The sequence below is a fragment of the Mus musculus genome, chromosome 6 (assembly GCF_000001635.26).
Source record: "Mus musculus strain C57BL/6J chromosome 6, GRCm38.p6 C57BL/6J".
Taxonomy (NCBI): Eukaryota; Metazoa; Chordata; class Mammalia; order Rodentia; family Muridae; genus Mus; species Mus musculus.
The window spans coordinates 25,140,759-25,157,862 of NC_000072.6; the positions used below are offsets into that span (position 1 = coordinate 25,140,759).

At 38.9% G+C, this 17,104-nt stretch overlaps 1 long non-coding RNA gene across 1 annotated transcript in view; it reads right to left on the minus strand.

Annotated features, from left to right (window-relative positions):
- Positions 1 to 17,104, minus strand: part of Gm30658 — a 57,003-nt gene that overhangs the window by 13,770 nt on the left and 26,129 nt on the right. Inside the window, exon 2 of the long non-coding RNA XR_377377.2 lies at positions 396 to 478. This is a non-coding gene — a long non-coding RNA (predicted gene, 30658). The remainder of the gene's footprint in view (positions 1 to 395; positions 479 to 17,104) is intronic.

Consider the following 17,104-nt stretch of genomic DNA (forward strand, 5'->3'; position numbering starts at 1 on the left):
CCCCTACCATTTAGGAGACTTAAAAAAATCTTACCTGCCCAAGGTAACTCAATAAATAGAAGAGTGCACACTTGACAAGAGTCCAATTATGATTGAATTAAAGCCCCAATAATATATCACTTCTAGAAATAACATAAGGATCTATTAATTCATTCTCAAATATAAGGAAGTTTCTAGAGAGGAGCTGTGCTTTCCAAATAATTGGAGGACCAGCGTTATTTTGGCAGATAAAAGCAGGCATAGAGAAAGCACTGCAGGGTTGATAATCTGCAACTTTTGCTAAGATGATGTACATGAAGGAGGGAGTTCATAGAATATCACAATATAAAAATCAAGTTTTCTGGTATTATCTAAGTCAGGGGATACATGAAAGAACATGAAAGGTTTAAACTTACTGAAGATGACATGTCACAGCATCTATTGGTCTAAGTGCAGACTTTTCTCTATAGATGGTGATGAGCCACTGAAGGATGATAAGCTGAAAAAATTTAATCATATTTACATTTCAGGAAGGGATGAAGCATGGTAGGTCAAAAGAAGACTATGGAAATATTTTGAACATGAGATGGTGACATCCTGAACTAAAGTCATACAAGACTTTAAAGAGGAAGCAACGGGATTGAGAAATATTTTCTGAGGGGGATTATTAATTGAATCTAGTAATTAGACTTTGCTGTGGTGAGGTAAGGGAACAAGAGTACAGATGGTAATGATTCTGTAGCATCCCAAAATCTTGACCCAAATCTTGAACCTTTCTGCTTCCTGCTCTTGCCACTCTCTTGTAGGGTGGAAAGTCTGCTGAGTTGAAGTGCACAGTAGTTTTCTTTCCTATTCTGAACCATACATTCATTACCTGTGATCATGAAATTATTTCTTGACCCAAACTATTTCAACTCTTCCACCAATATCTAAGCAGCTCTTCACCTGGATAGTAGATTGTGTATAGTCTTTGGTCTAAAAGATGAACAGAATTCTTCAAGGATGGGTGAAATGATTGAACCTGGGTTATTGGATCCAAAACGTATTAGGGATGGACTTTGAGGTTGTTAGCTTGGTTAATCGGAGGACATCATTAAACAGCATTATAAATACAAGAGAAGCAAACTTAGTGCAAAAGAATTAATTTTGAGAGACCATGGAATGCTAATGGTGACCTGTATGCATTAGAGTTGGTTAATGGACTTGAAAAAGGATTGGGGCAAGAGGTGGACAGAATCCTCAGACAATTAAATTAAAGAAAGTGGAACAGATTGCCTAGCCCACCTCTCAAAAAGAGAAGGTGATTTCTTAGTACACAGATATGTTTCTTGGATAATCAAAGGTTAATGAAAATTAGGAATGAATAGGAAAATCAGAGCAGAAATGCCTTTGGTAACAAACTCTTCTAAAGGCCATTGGTCATTATTTCAACCTGGAGAACTAAGTAGCAAACAGCAGCCTGCTCCAGAAAATCAATTCTGTGTGCATGTGTGTGTGTGTGTGTGTGTGTGTGTGTGTGTGTGTGTGTGTTAGGTTTTGTTTTTTTAAACAGTGAACATCTCTGGCTTTTATTTACCTCCACTTAAAGTTTTTTTTTAAAATAGTTATTGAATAGCAAAGTTTTATTGTGAAATTCCAAAGAATGTGAAATATATTAAAATTACCATTACAGTATATTTTTGTTTTTAAATATTTTTTTAAAATAAATTTTTAAAAATTACTGTTAGTTATAAAAAGGACATATAAAATATGCCTTACCCATTTACTATAATTATCAAATATTCAAATTTACTTAAGCAGTTTAAATGCATGTTTGCCATCAAATTTGATAAGTAGACCTCATTCAGAACAACTTGGATTTTAGGGAAGGATTTAAACATTTTGTAGAATGAATTAGGTGGTGTTCCTTCTGCTTCTATATTGTGGAATAGTTTGAAGAGTATTGGTATTAGATCTTCTTTGAAGGTCTTTTAGAATTCTGCACTAAACCTATCTGGTCCTGGGCTTTTTTTTTTAGGTTGGGAGATTTTTAATGACCTCTTCTATTTCTTTAGAGGTTATGGGACTAGTTAGACAGTTTAATCTGTTCCTGATTTAACTTTAGTATTTTGTATCTGTCTAGAAAATTGTCCATTTCATCCAGATTTTTAGTTTTGTTAAAGGGTTTTGTAGTGGGGTCTGATTATTTTTTTTGAATTTCCTCAGTTTCTGTTGTTATATCTCCCTTTTCATTTCTGATTTTATTAATTTGGATACTGTCTTTGTGTCCTCTGGTTAGTCTGGCTAAGGATTTATCTATCTTGTTGATTTTCTCAAAGAACCAGCTCCTGGTTTTGTTGATTCTTTGTATAGTTGTTTTTACTTCTAGTTGTCTTCAGCTCTGAGTTTGATTATTTGCTGCCGTCTACTCCTCTTGGGTGTATTGCTTCATTTTGTTCTAGTGCTTTCAGGTGTGCTATTAAGCTGCTAGTGTATGCTCTCACTAGGCTCTTTTTGGAGGCACTTAGAGCTATGAGTTTTTCTCTTAGGAATGCTTTCATTGTGTCCCATAAGTTTGGGTATGTTGTGCTTTCATTTTTATTAAATTCTAAATAGTCTTTAATTTCTTTATTTATTTCTTCCTTGACCAAGTTATCATTGAGTAGGGTATTGTTCAGCTTCCATGTGTATGTGGGCTTTCTGTTGTTTTGCTACTATTGAAAATCAGCCTTAGTCCATGGTGATCTGAGAGGATGCATGGGGTTATTTCAATCTTCTTGTATCTTTTGAGGCCTGTTTTGTGACAAGTTATATGGTCAGTTTTGGAGTAGGAACCATGAGGTGCTGAGAACAAGGTATATTCTTTTGTTTTAGGATAAAATGTTCTGTAGATATCTGTTAAATCCATTTGGTCCATAACTTCTATTAGTTTCACTGTGTCTCTGTTTAGTTTGTGTTTCCACAATCTGTCCATTGATGAGAGTGGGGTGTTGAAGTGGTCCACTACTATTGTGTGAGGTGTAATATGCACTTTGAGCTTTAGTTGGTGGGTCCCATTTTAGCCCTGGTTTGGGTCTTGAGGACTGTAGGCAGCCGAAGCCTAAAAGATGGCTCCGGTTTCTGTAAACAACACCACTGTGCAGTTTCATTAGGTCCCATTTGTCAATTCTCGATCTTACAGTACAAGCCATTGCTGTTCTATTCAGGAATTTTTCCCCTGTGCCCATATCTTCAAGGCTTTTCCACACTTTCTCCTCTATAAGTTTCAGTGTCTCTGGTTTTATGTGGAGTTCCTTGATACACTTAGATTTGACCTTAGTACAAGGAGATAAGTATGGATTGATTCACATTCTTCTACATGATAACAACCAGTTGTGCCAGCACCAATTGTTGAAAATGCTGTCTTTCTTCCACTGGATGGTTTTAGCTCCCTTGTTGAAGATCAAGTGACCATAGGTGTGTGGGTTCATTTCTGGGTCTTCAATTCTATTTCATTGGTCTACTTGTCTGTCTCTATACCAGTACCATGCAGTTTTTATCACAATTGTCTGTAGTATAGCTTTAGGTCAGGCGTGGTGATTCCACCAGAGGTTCTTTTATCCTTGAGAAGACTTTTTGCTATCCTAGGTTTTTTGTTATTCCAGATGAATTTGCAAATTGCTCCTTCTAATTCGTTGAAGAATTGAGTTGGAATTTTGATGGGGATTGCATTGAATGTGTAGATTGCTTTTGGCAAGATAGCCATTTTTACAATGTTGATCCTGCCAATCCATGAGCATGAGAGATCTTTCCATCTTCTGAGATCTTCTTTAATTTCTTTCTTCAGAGATTTGAAGATTTTATCATACAGATCTTTCACTTCCTTAGTTAGAGTCACGCCAAGATATTTTATATTATTTGTGACTATTGAGAAGGGTGTTGTTTCCCTAATTTCTTTCTCAGCCTGTTTATTCTTTGTATAGAGAAAGGCCATTGACTTGTGAGTTTATTTTATATCCAGCTACTTCACCGAAGCTGTTTATCAGGTTTAGGAGTTCTCTGGTAGAATTTTTAGGGTCACTTATATATACTATCATATCATCTGCAAAAAGTGATATTTTGACTTCCTCTTTTCCAATTTGTATCCCCTTGATCTCCCTTTGTTGTCGAATTGCTCTGGCTAATAATTCAAGTACTATGTTGAAAAGGTAGGGAGAAAGTGGGCAGCCTTGTCTAGTCCCTGATTTTTGTGGGATTGCTTCCAGCTTCTCTCCATTTACTTTGATGTTGGCTACTGGTTTGCTGTAGATTGCTTTTATCATGTTTAGGTATGGGCCTTGAATTCCTGCTCTTTCCAAGGCTTTTATCATGAATGGGTGTTGGATCTTGTCACATGCTTTTTCTGCATCTAACGAGATGATCATGTCGTTTTTGTCTTTGAGTTTGTTTATATAATGGATTACATTGATGGATTTTCGTATATTAAACCACTCCTGCATCCCTGGAATAAAACCTACTTGGTCAGGATGGATGATTGCTTTAATGTGTTCTTGGATTCGGTTTGCAAGAATTTTATTGAGGATTTTTGCATCGATATTCATAAGAGAAATTGGTCTGAAGTTCTCTATCTTGCTTGGGTGTTTCTGTGGTTTAGGTATCAGAGTAATAGTGGCTTCATAAAATGAGTTGGGTAGAGTAACTTCTACTTCTATTTTGTGAAGTAGTTTGTGCAGAACTGGAATTAGATCTTCTTTGAAGGTCTGATAGAACTCTGCACTAAACCAGTCTGGTCCTGGGCTTTTTTTGGCTGGGAGACTATTAATAACTGCTTCTATTTCTTTAGGTGATATGGGACTGTTTAGATGGTCAACTTGATCCTGATTCAACTTTGGTACCTGGTATCTGTCCAGAAATTTGTCCATTTCGTCCAGGTTTTCCAGTTTTGTTGAGTATAGCCTTTTGTAGAAGGATCTGATGGTGTTTTGGATTTCTTCAGGATCTGTTGTTATGTCTCCCTTTTCAGTTCTGATTTTGTTAATTAGGATGTTGTCCCTGTGCCCTTTAGTGAGTCTAGCTAAGGGTTTATCTATCTTGTTGATTTTCTCAAAGAACCAACTCCTCGTTTGGTTAATTCTTTGAATTGTTCTTCTTGTTTCCACTTGGTTGATTTCACCCCTGAGTTTGATTATTTCCTGCCGTCTACTCCTCTTGGGTGAATTTGCTTCCTTTTTTTCTAGAGCTTTTAGATGTGTTGTCAAGCTGCTAGTATGTGCTCTCTCCCGTTTCTTCTTGGAGGCACTCAGAGCTATGAGTTTCCCTCTTAGAAATGCTTTCATTGTGTCCCATAGGTTTGGGTATGTTGTGGCTTCATTTTCATTAAACTCTAAAAAGTCTTTAATTTCTTTCTTTATTCCTTCCTTGACCAAGGTATCATTGAGAAGAGTGTTGTTCAGTTTCCATGTGAATGTTGGCTTTCCATTATTTATGTTGTTATTGAAGATCAGTCTTAGGCCATGGTGGTCTGATAGGATACATGGGACAATTTCAATATTTTTGTATCTGTTGAGGCCTGTTTTGTGACCAATTATATGGTCAATTTTGGAGAAGGTCCCGTGAGGTGCTGAGAAGAAGGTATATCCTTTTCTTTTAGGATAAAATGTTCTGTAGATATCTGTCAGGTCCATTTGTTTCATAACTTTTGTTAGTTTCACTGTGTCCCTGTTTAGTTTCTGTTTCCATGATCTGTCCATTGATGAAAGTGGTGTGTTGAAGTCTCCCACTATTATTGTGTGAGGTGCAACGTGTGCTTTGAGCTTTACTAAAGTGTCTCTAATGAATGTGGCTGCCCTTGCATTTGGTGCGTAGATATTCAGAATTGAGAGTTCCTCTTGGAGGATTTTACCTTTGATGAGTATGAAGTGTCCCTCCTTGTCTTTTTTGATAACTTTGGGTTGGAATTCAATTTTATCCGATATTAAAATGGCTACTCCAGCTTGTTTCTTCAGACCATTTGCTTGGAAAATTGTTTTCCAGCCTTTCACTCTGAGGTAGTGTCTGTCTTTTTCCCTGAGATGGGTTTCCTGTAAGCAGCAGAATGTTGGGTCCTGTTTGTGTAGCCAGTCTGTTAGTCTATGTCTTTTTATTGGGGAGTTGAGACCATTGATATTAAGAGATATTAAGGAAATGTAATTGTTGCTTCCTGTTATTTTTGTTGTTAAAGTTGGCATTCTGTTCTTGTGGCTGTCTTCTTTTAGTTTTGTTGAGGGATTATCTTCTTGTTTTTTCTAGGGCGTGGTTCCCGTCCTTGTATTGGTTTTTTTCTGTTATTATCCTTTGAAGGGCTGGATTCGTGGAGAGATAATGGGTGAATTTAGTTTTGTCGTGGAATACTTTGGTTTCTCCATCTATGGTAATTGAGAGTTTGGCTGGGTATAGTAGTCTGGGCTGGAATTTGTGTTCTCTTAGTGTCTGTATAACATCTGTCCAGGCTCTTCTGGCTTTCATAGTCTCTGGTGAAAAATCTGGTTTAATTCTGATAGGCTTGCCTTTATATGTTACTTGACCTTTTTCCCTTACTGCTTTTAGTATTCTATCTTTATTTAGTGCACTTGATGTTCTGATTATTACGTGTCGGGAGGAATTTCTTTTCTGGTCCAGTCTATTTGGAGTTCTGTAGGCTTCTTGTATGTTCATGGGCATCTCTTTCTTTAGATTTGGGAAGTTTTCTTCAATTTTTTTGTTGAAGATATTTGCTGGTCCTTTGAGTTGAAAAATCTTCATTCTCATCCACTCCTATTATCTGTAGGTTTGGTCTTCTCATTGTGTCCTGGATATCCTGGATGTTTTGAGTTAGGATCTTTTTGCATTTTCCATTTTCTTTGATTGTTGTGCCGATGTTCTCTATGGAATAGTCTGCACCTAAGATTCTCTCTTCCATCTCTTGTATTCTGTTGCTGATGCTCGCATCTATGGTTCCAGATTTCTTTCCTAGGTTTTCTATCTCCAGCGTTGCCTCACTTTGAGTTTTCTTTATTGTGTCTACTTCCCTTTTTAGGTCTAGTATGGTTTTGTTCATTTCTATCACCTGTTTGGATGTGTTTTTCTGTTTTTCTATAAGGACTTCTACCTGTTTGGTTGTGTTTTCCTGTTTTTCTTTAAGGACTTGTAACTCTTTAGCAGTGTTCTCCTGTATTTCTTTAAGTGAGTTATTAAATTCCTTCTTCATGTCCTCTACCATCATCATGAGAAATGCTTTTAAATCCAGGTCTACCTTTTCAGGTGTGTTAGGATGCCCTGGACTGGGCGAAGTGGGAGTGCTGGGTTCTGATGATGGTGAGTGGTCTTGGTTCCTGTTAGTAGGATTCTTACGTTTACCTTTCGCCATCTGGCAATCTCTGGAGTTAGTTGTTATAGTTGTCTTTGTTTAGAGATTGTTCCTCTGTTGATTTTGTTACCCTCTATCAGCAGACTTGGGATACTAGCTCTCTCCTCTGAGTTTCAGTGGTCAGAGCAGTCTCTGCAGGCAAGCTCTCCTCTTTCAGGGAAGGTGCACAGTTATCTGGTGTTTGGACCTCCTCCTGGCTGAAGATGAAGGCCCAAAACAGGATCTTTCCCAGAAGCTGTGTTGCTTTGGCCAGGAAGGTGGCCGGTTGTCTGGAGCCGAAGATGGCGCCGCCTCAGAAGCTCTGTGGCTCTCGCCTATCTCAGAAACGGCTGGCCTTTGTTTTCCACACCTTCACCCGTGCAGCCTGCCCTCTGCGGAGTTCCGGAGCCAAGGAGGCTCCCGCCAGGGCCTGAGGCACAAACCTCTCGGGCTGGTGGATCCCTGTGCACTCACCAGGAATGTGACCAGTTTTCTGGAGCCGAAGATGGCGCCGCCTCAGAAGCTCTGTGGCTCTTGCCTTCCCAGAAACGGCTGGCCTCTGTATTCCACACTGTCACCTGTGCAGCCTGCCCTCCGCGGAGTCCCGGAGCCAAGGAAGCTCCCGCCGGGGCCTGAGGCACAAACCTCTCGGGCTGGCGGATCCCTGTGCACTCTTTTCTGTAATTCTTTAAGGGTTTTTTTTTTTTTTTTTTTTTTTTTGTGTGTGTGTGTGTGTGTGTGTGTGTGTGTGTGTGTGTTTCCTCTTTAAGGGCTTCTACCTGTTTACCTGTGTTCTCCTGTATTTCTTTAAGGGATTTATTTACGTCCTTCTTAAAGCCCTCTATCATCATCATGAGATATGATTTTAAATCAGAGTCTTGCTTGTCTGGTGTGTGTGTGTATACAGGACTCACTGTTGTGGGAGAACTGGTTCTGATGATGCAGAGTAGCCTTGGTTTGTATTGCTTATTTGCCCAATGCACAACACAAAGAAAGAATATTAAATGCAGTACGGGAAAAAGGTCAAGTAACATATACAGGTAGATCTATCAGAATTACACCAGACTTCTTGCCCTTGCCTCTCTCCATCTTGTTTTCTCTCGTGTTATCTGGTCTTGCTTACTTTGAAAGTGCCTTGTCCCTCTTGGACACCTGTGTGTCAGTACTTCTGGAAGACCAGTTCCGTCTTGGAAGAAATTGGGTATGGAGAGCTGTAGCATAGGGTAGTTGTGGCATGCAGACAGAAACTGGAAAGATCCTGACCCTGGATGTTCCTTGGTTCCTGTGTCCTGATGGCTCTGGGCAGGTCACTCTTGGGCCAGAAATTTGAGCAGAAGTAGTGGTCATACATGTGTTCACAGGTGTGTCGGCACTCTTGGGAACTCTCTTTCCCAGTGGTATTTGGGTATGGAGCACTGTGGCACAGGATCAGCTCCTGGTGCAGATAGAAACTGGAAGGATTCTGTCCCAGGTTGCTACTTGATTCCTGTGTTATGAGGGTTCAGGGTGGGTCCTTCTGAGCAGAAGTTGTGATCTTACTGTGCTCCCAGGTTCTTCTGCACTCCTGGGAGATCAGCTCTCTCTCAGCAGTATTTGTGTATGGAGCAACATGGCACAGGATCAGCTCTCCATCAGTTTTATTTTTAAATAAATATTTATTTACTTATTTTTACATTTTAACTATATTATTACAACACTTATCTCTCTTTCTTTCATCCTTCCAGCCCCTTCTTTATTCTCCCTCTGCAATCCCTCTCATGATCACCAATCTCAAATTGATAATCTGGTTTTCTTTTGTTTCAACATATACATGTATATGCATATATGTGTATGTATATGCATGCACAAATATATAAATATAACATACTGAGTCCATTTTTCCTATTGCTCTTGATAAAGTAATTCATAGATTAATTCAAAACTTATTAAGAAAAATAAAATATTCTCTTAAATTTTCCCCCAACACTGCCTGAAGTGGATTGGAAAATTTTGCTAACAATTCTCTGTTCTTTGTGAATTATGTGTACTTAACATAGAGTTAGCTGAATGAAAAAAATGTCCAGATGATATTATCCAAGATTCCAATTTGCTCTTGCATTGATCAAGCAGACCTTACCAAGTCTTTCCAACTTGACAGAACTTTTGACAGGCTCTGACCTTTTACTGAACTACATTTCTTTGTGAGGTTCCTTGATAACACACACACACACACACACACACACACACACACACACACACAGACACAAATTCTTTTGACAATTTATAACTCAAGAGTGTCTTTCAAAAAACCTGTACTATCCAGGAAGATAAATCTTTCTCTCTCTCTCTCTCTCTCTCTCTCTTTCTCTCTCTCTCTCCCTCCCTCCCTCCCTCCCTTCCTCCCTCCCACCTCTCCCAGCCTCCATAGAAGCTTAAGTGCTGCTACATTTTTCTGAGTTATAAACCTGCCTATAAAACTGCCTTCTGTCTGACAGAAAAAGAGAAAGTTTGCTACCATTTAGTCTAACTTCCATTTCTAAATACCAGTGGCTTTCATCTTCCCACTGCACAGCCTTGTCTCAGGTGGGATGAATATGCAGAGATGATCTGTGTTGTCTCCCTATTGCTGGAGTAGCACAAGACTATTCTTAGCTGATGAGACTCTGTCTCAAAACAACAACAACCAAACAAAGAAATGTAAATAACACTGAATTAAAGAATAATTATAAACTAAGGGTCTTGGACCAGTAAATAAGGTTATTGACTTGCTTTCTTTAGTCAAGTTTGAAATTTTAACATTTTAAAACAACCACATGTGAATTAATACTACTAAATTGTAAGTTCCTTCATTGTAGAGACCATGTCCTAGCTTGTAGCTCTAAACATCATAGTCAGATTAAGTTTCTAGCCTTTAAATACTTCACAATGAAGATTAAACTTCAAAATGAGAAGCCCATGGGGTCATAGCAGCATCCAAGTCTTATTCAAATTTAGGCTATACCACAATCAGTTTTAAACCAAAATTGTGCTATAAAAGGTGCATATCCTTTCCTTAGGATAGAAAGAATATGTTTGTAATTATAGCTTTGATTTTTATCTTTTATTTTCTGAATCTTTTATAATATCAGTCATATTCATCCTGAAAGAAAGTCACAAGTGATCCAGAAACACAATGGTTATATGTTGAATTTTCAGATAATTTATTTTTTGTTAATGTGATGAATTAAATTTAGAATTGTTCTTGTTATTATTATTATTATTATTATTATTATTATTAATATATTATTATTTTGTTGGCATAGCCATATCTAATGGGAACAGCAAAAGTCATGAAGCCAGCACAGCTGCTTTACAAAGATCCAGCAAAGTTGAGCCGAGTGATACAATTGCTGTCCTGTCTTCCACTTTTGCCCTTGATCTTCATGCACTGCATGCTCAGAGGGCTTTTAATGTTTGTATGACTTGAGATATTGGATTGATGGACATTTTCTCATGAATTATTTAGGCCTTCTCTCCAGTGTACTGCTTTTAAGCTTCCCCAGGAAAGTCCTGAGCATACTACATTTGTCACTTGAATGGAGATATCCTCATCTAGCCCTATTTGAAGGTCTTCCTCATCCCTAGAGGTTGTGACTCAAAGACACCAGAGATTTCTTTCCAAGGCTCTAACTCAAAGATACTCTCGGAACCACTGCCCCTGTTCTTACTCAAGATCAAGATAATCAGGAGGAAAAGTAAACTTGAAAAGGTAAATAAGATTCGGTTGGCTAGAGAAGTTTGCTACAGATCAAATTAAAAACCTTTTGCCAACTATAAGCTCAGGCAATTTACAAAGCATAAGAGTGGAGGTTACAAATGCTATGCCCCTCAAGGAAAAATACAGCAACAAAGTGAGACTAAGCAGAGTTATTTCTGCCTTACACTGTGGCTTATAGTAATGGACAAAGAATGGTGTGGATAAATGATGAAAGAATGTTTATTTCATTAATTTATTCACTTTACATTGAAATATCTGCCCCATATCCTCCCAGAAATCTATTCCCATCTCTTCCCTTAATTTCCCTCTCCCCTGGGAATTATCCCACCCTGGCATTCAGGTATTACAGGACTAGGTACATTCTTTCCCACTGAAGCTAGATCACAGGTGGCAACAGGTTCACAAACAGCCCCTACTCCAGTTGTTGGGGGATCCACATGGAGACCAAGCTGTACATCTGCTACATATATACAGTAGGCCTAAGTCCAGCCCATGTTTGCTCTTTGGTTGATGGTTCAGACTCTGGAAGGCCCCAGAAGTTCAGGGTTGTTGACTCTGTTGGTCTTCTTGTGGAGTCTCTGTTCTCGGATTCCTTGAGTTCCTCAAGCCTTCCCTGAACTCAACCACAAAACTACCTGAACTCCTTCTAATGTTTGGCTGTGGGTCTCTGCATATATTTCCTTTGATTGGTTGGGGAACCTCTCACAGGACAGTTATGCTAGGCTCCTGTCTACAAGCGTAACAGAGTATCATTAATAGTGTCAGGGAATGATTCTTGCAAATGGGATGTGTCTCAATTTGGGCCAGTCATTGATTGGCTATTCCCCTCGGTCTCTGTTCCATCTTTGCTGCTTCACACTCTGTAGGCAGTTTACAATTAAGGTAGAAAGATTTGTGAGTAGGTTGCTGTCCTTATCCTTGCACTGGGAGTCCTGCCTAGCTACATGTGGTGGCCACTTCAGGTGTCATATGCCAAGCTGCTAGGAATCTCAGCTAGAGTCACACCCATAGACCACAAAGGCTATTCCTCTACCCCTTCCCATCTGGCCCAGGTCACTGACTTGTCCTAGAGATGCCCTTCTTCCCTTCATAGATTTCTGTTTTCTCACCCCTGCTCTTTGTATACTTGATCTGGTTCTCCTCCTTATCCCTTCTCTCACCCAGTTCCCTCCATCTATCCACTTCTGATACCTATTTTATTTCCCTTTCTTAAAAAGATTCAAACATCCTCCTTTGGGCTGTCCTTGTTATTTGACATTTTTTTTGGGGGGGGGGGAGGTAGGTCTGTGGATTATAATCTGGTTATCCTGTGTGTTATGGCTAATATTCATTTAAAAGTGAGTTCAGGGGAAAAATTCCTGAACAGAACAGCAATGGCTTGTGCTGTAAGATCGAGAATTGACAAATGGGACCTAATGAAACTCCAAAGTTTCTGCAAGGCAAAAGACACCGTCAATAAGACAAAAAGACCACCAACAGATTGGGAAAGGATCTTTACCTATCCTAAATCAGATAGGGGACTAATATCCAACATATATAAAGAACTCAAGAAGGTGGACTTCAGAAAATCAAATAACCCCATTAAAAAATGGGGCTCAGAACTGAACAAAGAATTCTCACCTGAGGAATACCGAATGGCAGAGAAGCACCTGAAAAAATGTTCAACATCCTTAATCATCAGGGAAATGCAAATCAAAACAACCCTGAGATTCCACCTCACACCAGTCAGAATGGCTAAGATCAAAAATTCAGGTGACAGCAGATGCTGGCGTGGATGTGGAGAAAGAGGAACACTCCTCCATTGTTGGTGGGAGTGCAGGCTTGTACAACCACTCTGGAAATCAGTCTGGCGGTTCCTCAGAAAACTGGACATAGTACTACCGGAGGATCCAGCAATACCTCTCCTGGGCATATATCCAGAAGATGCCCCAACAGGTAAGAAGGACACATGCTCCACTATGTTCATAGCAGCCTTATTTATAATAGCCAGAAGCTGGAAAGAACCTAGATGCCCCTCAACAGAGGAATGGATACAGAAAATGTGGTACATCTACACAATGGAGTACTACTCAGCTATTAAAACGAATGAATTTATGAAATTCCTAGCCAAATGGATGGACCTGGAGGGCATCATCTTGAGTGAGGTAACACATTCACAAAGAAACTCACACAATATGTATTCACTGATAAGTGGATATTAGCCCCAAACCTAGGATACCCAAGATATAAGATATAATTTGCTAAACACATGAAACTCAAGAAGAATGAAGACTGAAGTGTGGACACTATGCCCCTCCTTAGATTTGGGAACAAAACACCCATGGAAGGAGTTACAGAGACAAAGTTTGGAGCTGAGATGAAAGGATGGACCATGTAGAGACTGCCATATCCAGGGATCCACCCCATAATCAGCATCCAAACGCTGACACCATTGCATACACTAGCAAGATTTTATTGAAAGGACCCAGATGTAGCTGTCTCTTGTGAGACTATGCCAGGGCCTAGCAAACACAGAAGTGGATGCTCACAGTCAGCTAATGGATGGATCATAGGGCTCCCAATGGAGGAGCTAGAGAAAGTAGCCAAGGAGCTAAAGGGATCTGCATCCCTATAGGTGGAACAACATTATGAACTAACCAGTACCCCGGAGCTCTTGACTCTAGCTGCATATATATCAAAAGATGGCCTAGTCGGCCATCACTGGAAAGAGAGGCCCATTGGACTTGCAAACTTTATATGCCCCAGTACAGGGGAACACCAGGGCCAAAAAGGGGGAGTGGGTGGGCAGGGGAGTGGGGGTGGGTGGATATGGGGGACTTTTGGTATAGCATTGGAAATGTAAATGAGTTAAATACCTAATAAAAAATGGAAAAAAAAAGAATAAAAAAAAAAAAAGTGAGTTCTTACCATGTCATGTCCTTTTGAGTATGGGCTATGTCACTCAGGATATTCGCTAATTCCATCCATTTGCCTGCAAAATTCATTATGTCCTCGTTTTCAATAGCTGAGTAATATTCCATTGTGTAAATAAACCATATTTTTAAAATCCATACTTCAGTTGATGGACATCTGGCTAGTTTCCAGTTTCTGGATACTATGAATATAGTTGAACTTGTGGTATGGTGGAGCATCTTTTGGGTAAATGCCCAGAAGTGATATAGTTGGCTCTTGAGGTAGAAATATTTTTAATTGTCTGAGAAACCAACAGGTTGATTTCCAGAGTGGTTGTATAAGTTTATGCTCCCCACAGCAATGGAAGTACTTGTCTTTTTTATCAATGGATTCAAGGCTATTCCCTACTTTCTGTTCTATTAGATTTGGTGCTATATATATATATATATATATATATTTGATCTACTTGTTAGAACATCATCATTTTTTGAAGATGTTATCTTTTTTTCCATTGTATGGATTTGGCTTTGTTGTCAAAAGTTAAGTATATGAGGTATATGGGTTCATTTATTGGTCTTCAGTTTCTTTGATGAATCTTTCTGTTTCTGTACTAATACCATGCAGTTTTTATTACTATTGCTCTGTAGTGCAGCTTGAAGTCAGGGATGGTGATTCCTCCAGAAGTTCTTTTATTATCCAGGATTGTTTTAGCTATTCTGTTTTTTTTTCCATATAAAGTTAAAAATTGATCTATGGTCTGTAAGAGTTGTGTTGGAATTTCGATGGGAATTGCATTGAGTCTGTAGATTGCTTTTGGTAAAATGACCATTTCTCCTATGTTAATCCTACTGATCCATGAGCATGGGAGTTATTTACACCTTCTCATATCTTCTTCAAATTTTTTCTTCAGGGAATTGAAGTTCTTGTCACACAGGTCTTTCACTTGCTTTGGTATAGTTACACTAAAATATTTTATATTATTTGTGACTATTGTGTAGGGTATTGTCTCCCTACCTCATTTATCACTTGTATAAAGGAGGACCACTGATTTCTCTGAGTTAATTTTGTGTCCAGCCACTTTGCTGAATTTGTTTATGAGCTGTAGGGGTTCTTCCATAGAAACTCTGGGGTCATTTATGTATACTATCAGATCATCTGTGAATAATGATACTTTGGCTTTTTTCTTTTCAATTTGAATCCCCTTGATCTCCGTTAGTTGTCTTACTGCTCTAGCTATGACTTCAACAACTATAATGAACAGATAGGGAAAGAGTGGACAGTCTTTTCTTGTCCCTGATTTTAGTGGAATTGCTTTAAGTTTCTCTCAACTTAATTTGGTGTTGTCTACTGGCTTGCTCTATATTGCCTTTATTGTGTTTAGGTATGTAACATGTATTCCTGATTGCTCCAAGCCTTTAATATGCAGGGCTTTGGTCAAAGGCTTTTTCAGCATCTAGTATGATCATTTGTTGTTGTTTCTCTTTCATTTTGTTTATATTGTGAAAGAAGTTGATGGGTTTCATACACTGAACCATCCCTATATCCCTGGGAGGAAGTCTACTTGATCATTGTAAATGATGTCTTTGATATGTTCTTGGATTTGTTTTACAAGTAAGTGTTTGAGAATTTTTCCATTGATGTTAGTAAAAAAAACAAAAACAAAGCCCAAAAAACAAAAAACAAAAAACATGGTCTGAAATGAAATTCTGTTTCTTTGTTGAGTCTTTGTATTGTTTAGGTATCAGAATGACTATGGCCTCATGGAATGAGTTTGGTACTGTTTCTTCTTTCTTTTTGTGGAATAATTTGAAGAGTATTGGTATTAGCTCTTCTTTGAGAGTCTGATAGAATTCTGTGCTAAAACCAACCGAGCCTGTGCATTTTTGGTTGGGAGACTTTTGAAGGTTATTTAAATAGTTTACCTGATCTTGATATAACTTGGGTAAATGAAATCTATCATGAGAATCATCCACTTCATTTAGATTTTCTAATTTTGTACAGGTTTTGAGGTAAGACCTAATGATTCTATGAATTTCCTTAGTGTTCATTGTTATGTCTCCCTTTTCTATTTTGGGTCCTATTTCTCTGCCTTTTTGTTAGTTTGGCTAAGATTTTTTCTATTTTGCTGATTTTCTCAAAGAACCAGTTTTTGGTTATGTTTATATTTTGTATTATTTCCTTTGTTTCTAATTGATTGATTTCATCCATGGTTTTCTTTTTTTTTCCATTTTTTATTAGGTATTTAGCTCATTTACATTTCCAATGCTATACCAAAAGTCCCCCATAACCCCCCCCCACTCCCCTACTCACCCACTCCCCCTTTTTGGCCCTGGCATTCCCCTGTACTGGGGCATATAAAGTTTGCAAGTCCAATGGGCCTCTCTTTGCAGTGATGGCCGACTAGGCGATCTTTTGATACATATGTAGCTAGAGAAAAGAGCTCCGGGGTACTGCTTAGTTCATATTGTTGTTCCACCTAGAGGGTTGCAGTTCCCTTTAGTTCCTTGGGTGCTTTCTCTAGTTCCTCCATTGGGGGCCCTGTGGTCCATTCAATAGCTGACTGTGAGCATCCACTTCTGTGTTCGCTAGGCCCTGGCATAGTCTCACAAGAGACAGCTATATCTGGGTCCTTTCAGCAAAATCTTGCTAGTGTATACAATGGTGTCAGCGTTTGGAAGCTGATCATGGGATGGATCTCTGGATATGGCAATCACTAGATGGTCCATCCTTTCGCCACACTTCCAGATTTTGTCTCTGTAACTCCTTCCATGGGTGTTTTGTTTCCTATTCTAAGAAGGGGCAAAGTGTCCACACTTTGGTCTTCGTTCTCTTGAGTTTAATGTTTTTAGCAAATTATATCTTATATCTTGGGTATCCTAAGTTTCTGGGCTAATATCCACTTATCAGTGAGTACATATTGTGAGAGTTCCTTTGTGATTGGGTTACCTCACTCAGGATGATGCCCTCCAGGTCCATCCACTTGGCTAGTAATTTCATAAATTCATTCTTTTTAATAGCTGAGTAGTACTCCATTGTGTAGATGTACCACATTTTCTGTATCCATTCCTCTGTTGAGGGGCATCTGGGTTCTTTCCAGCTTCTGGCTATTATAAATAAGGCTGCTATGAACATAGTGGAGCATGTGTTCTTCTTATCGGTTGGGGCATCTTCTGGAT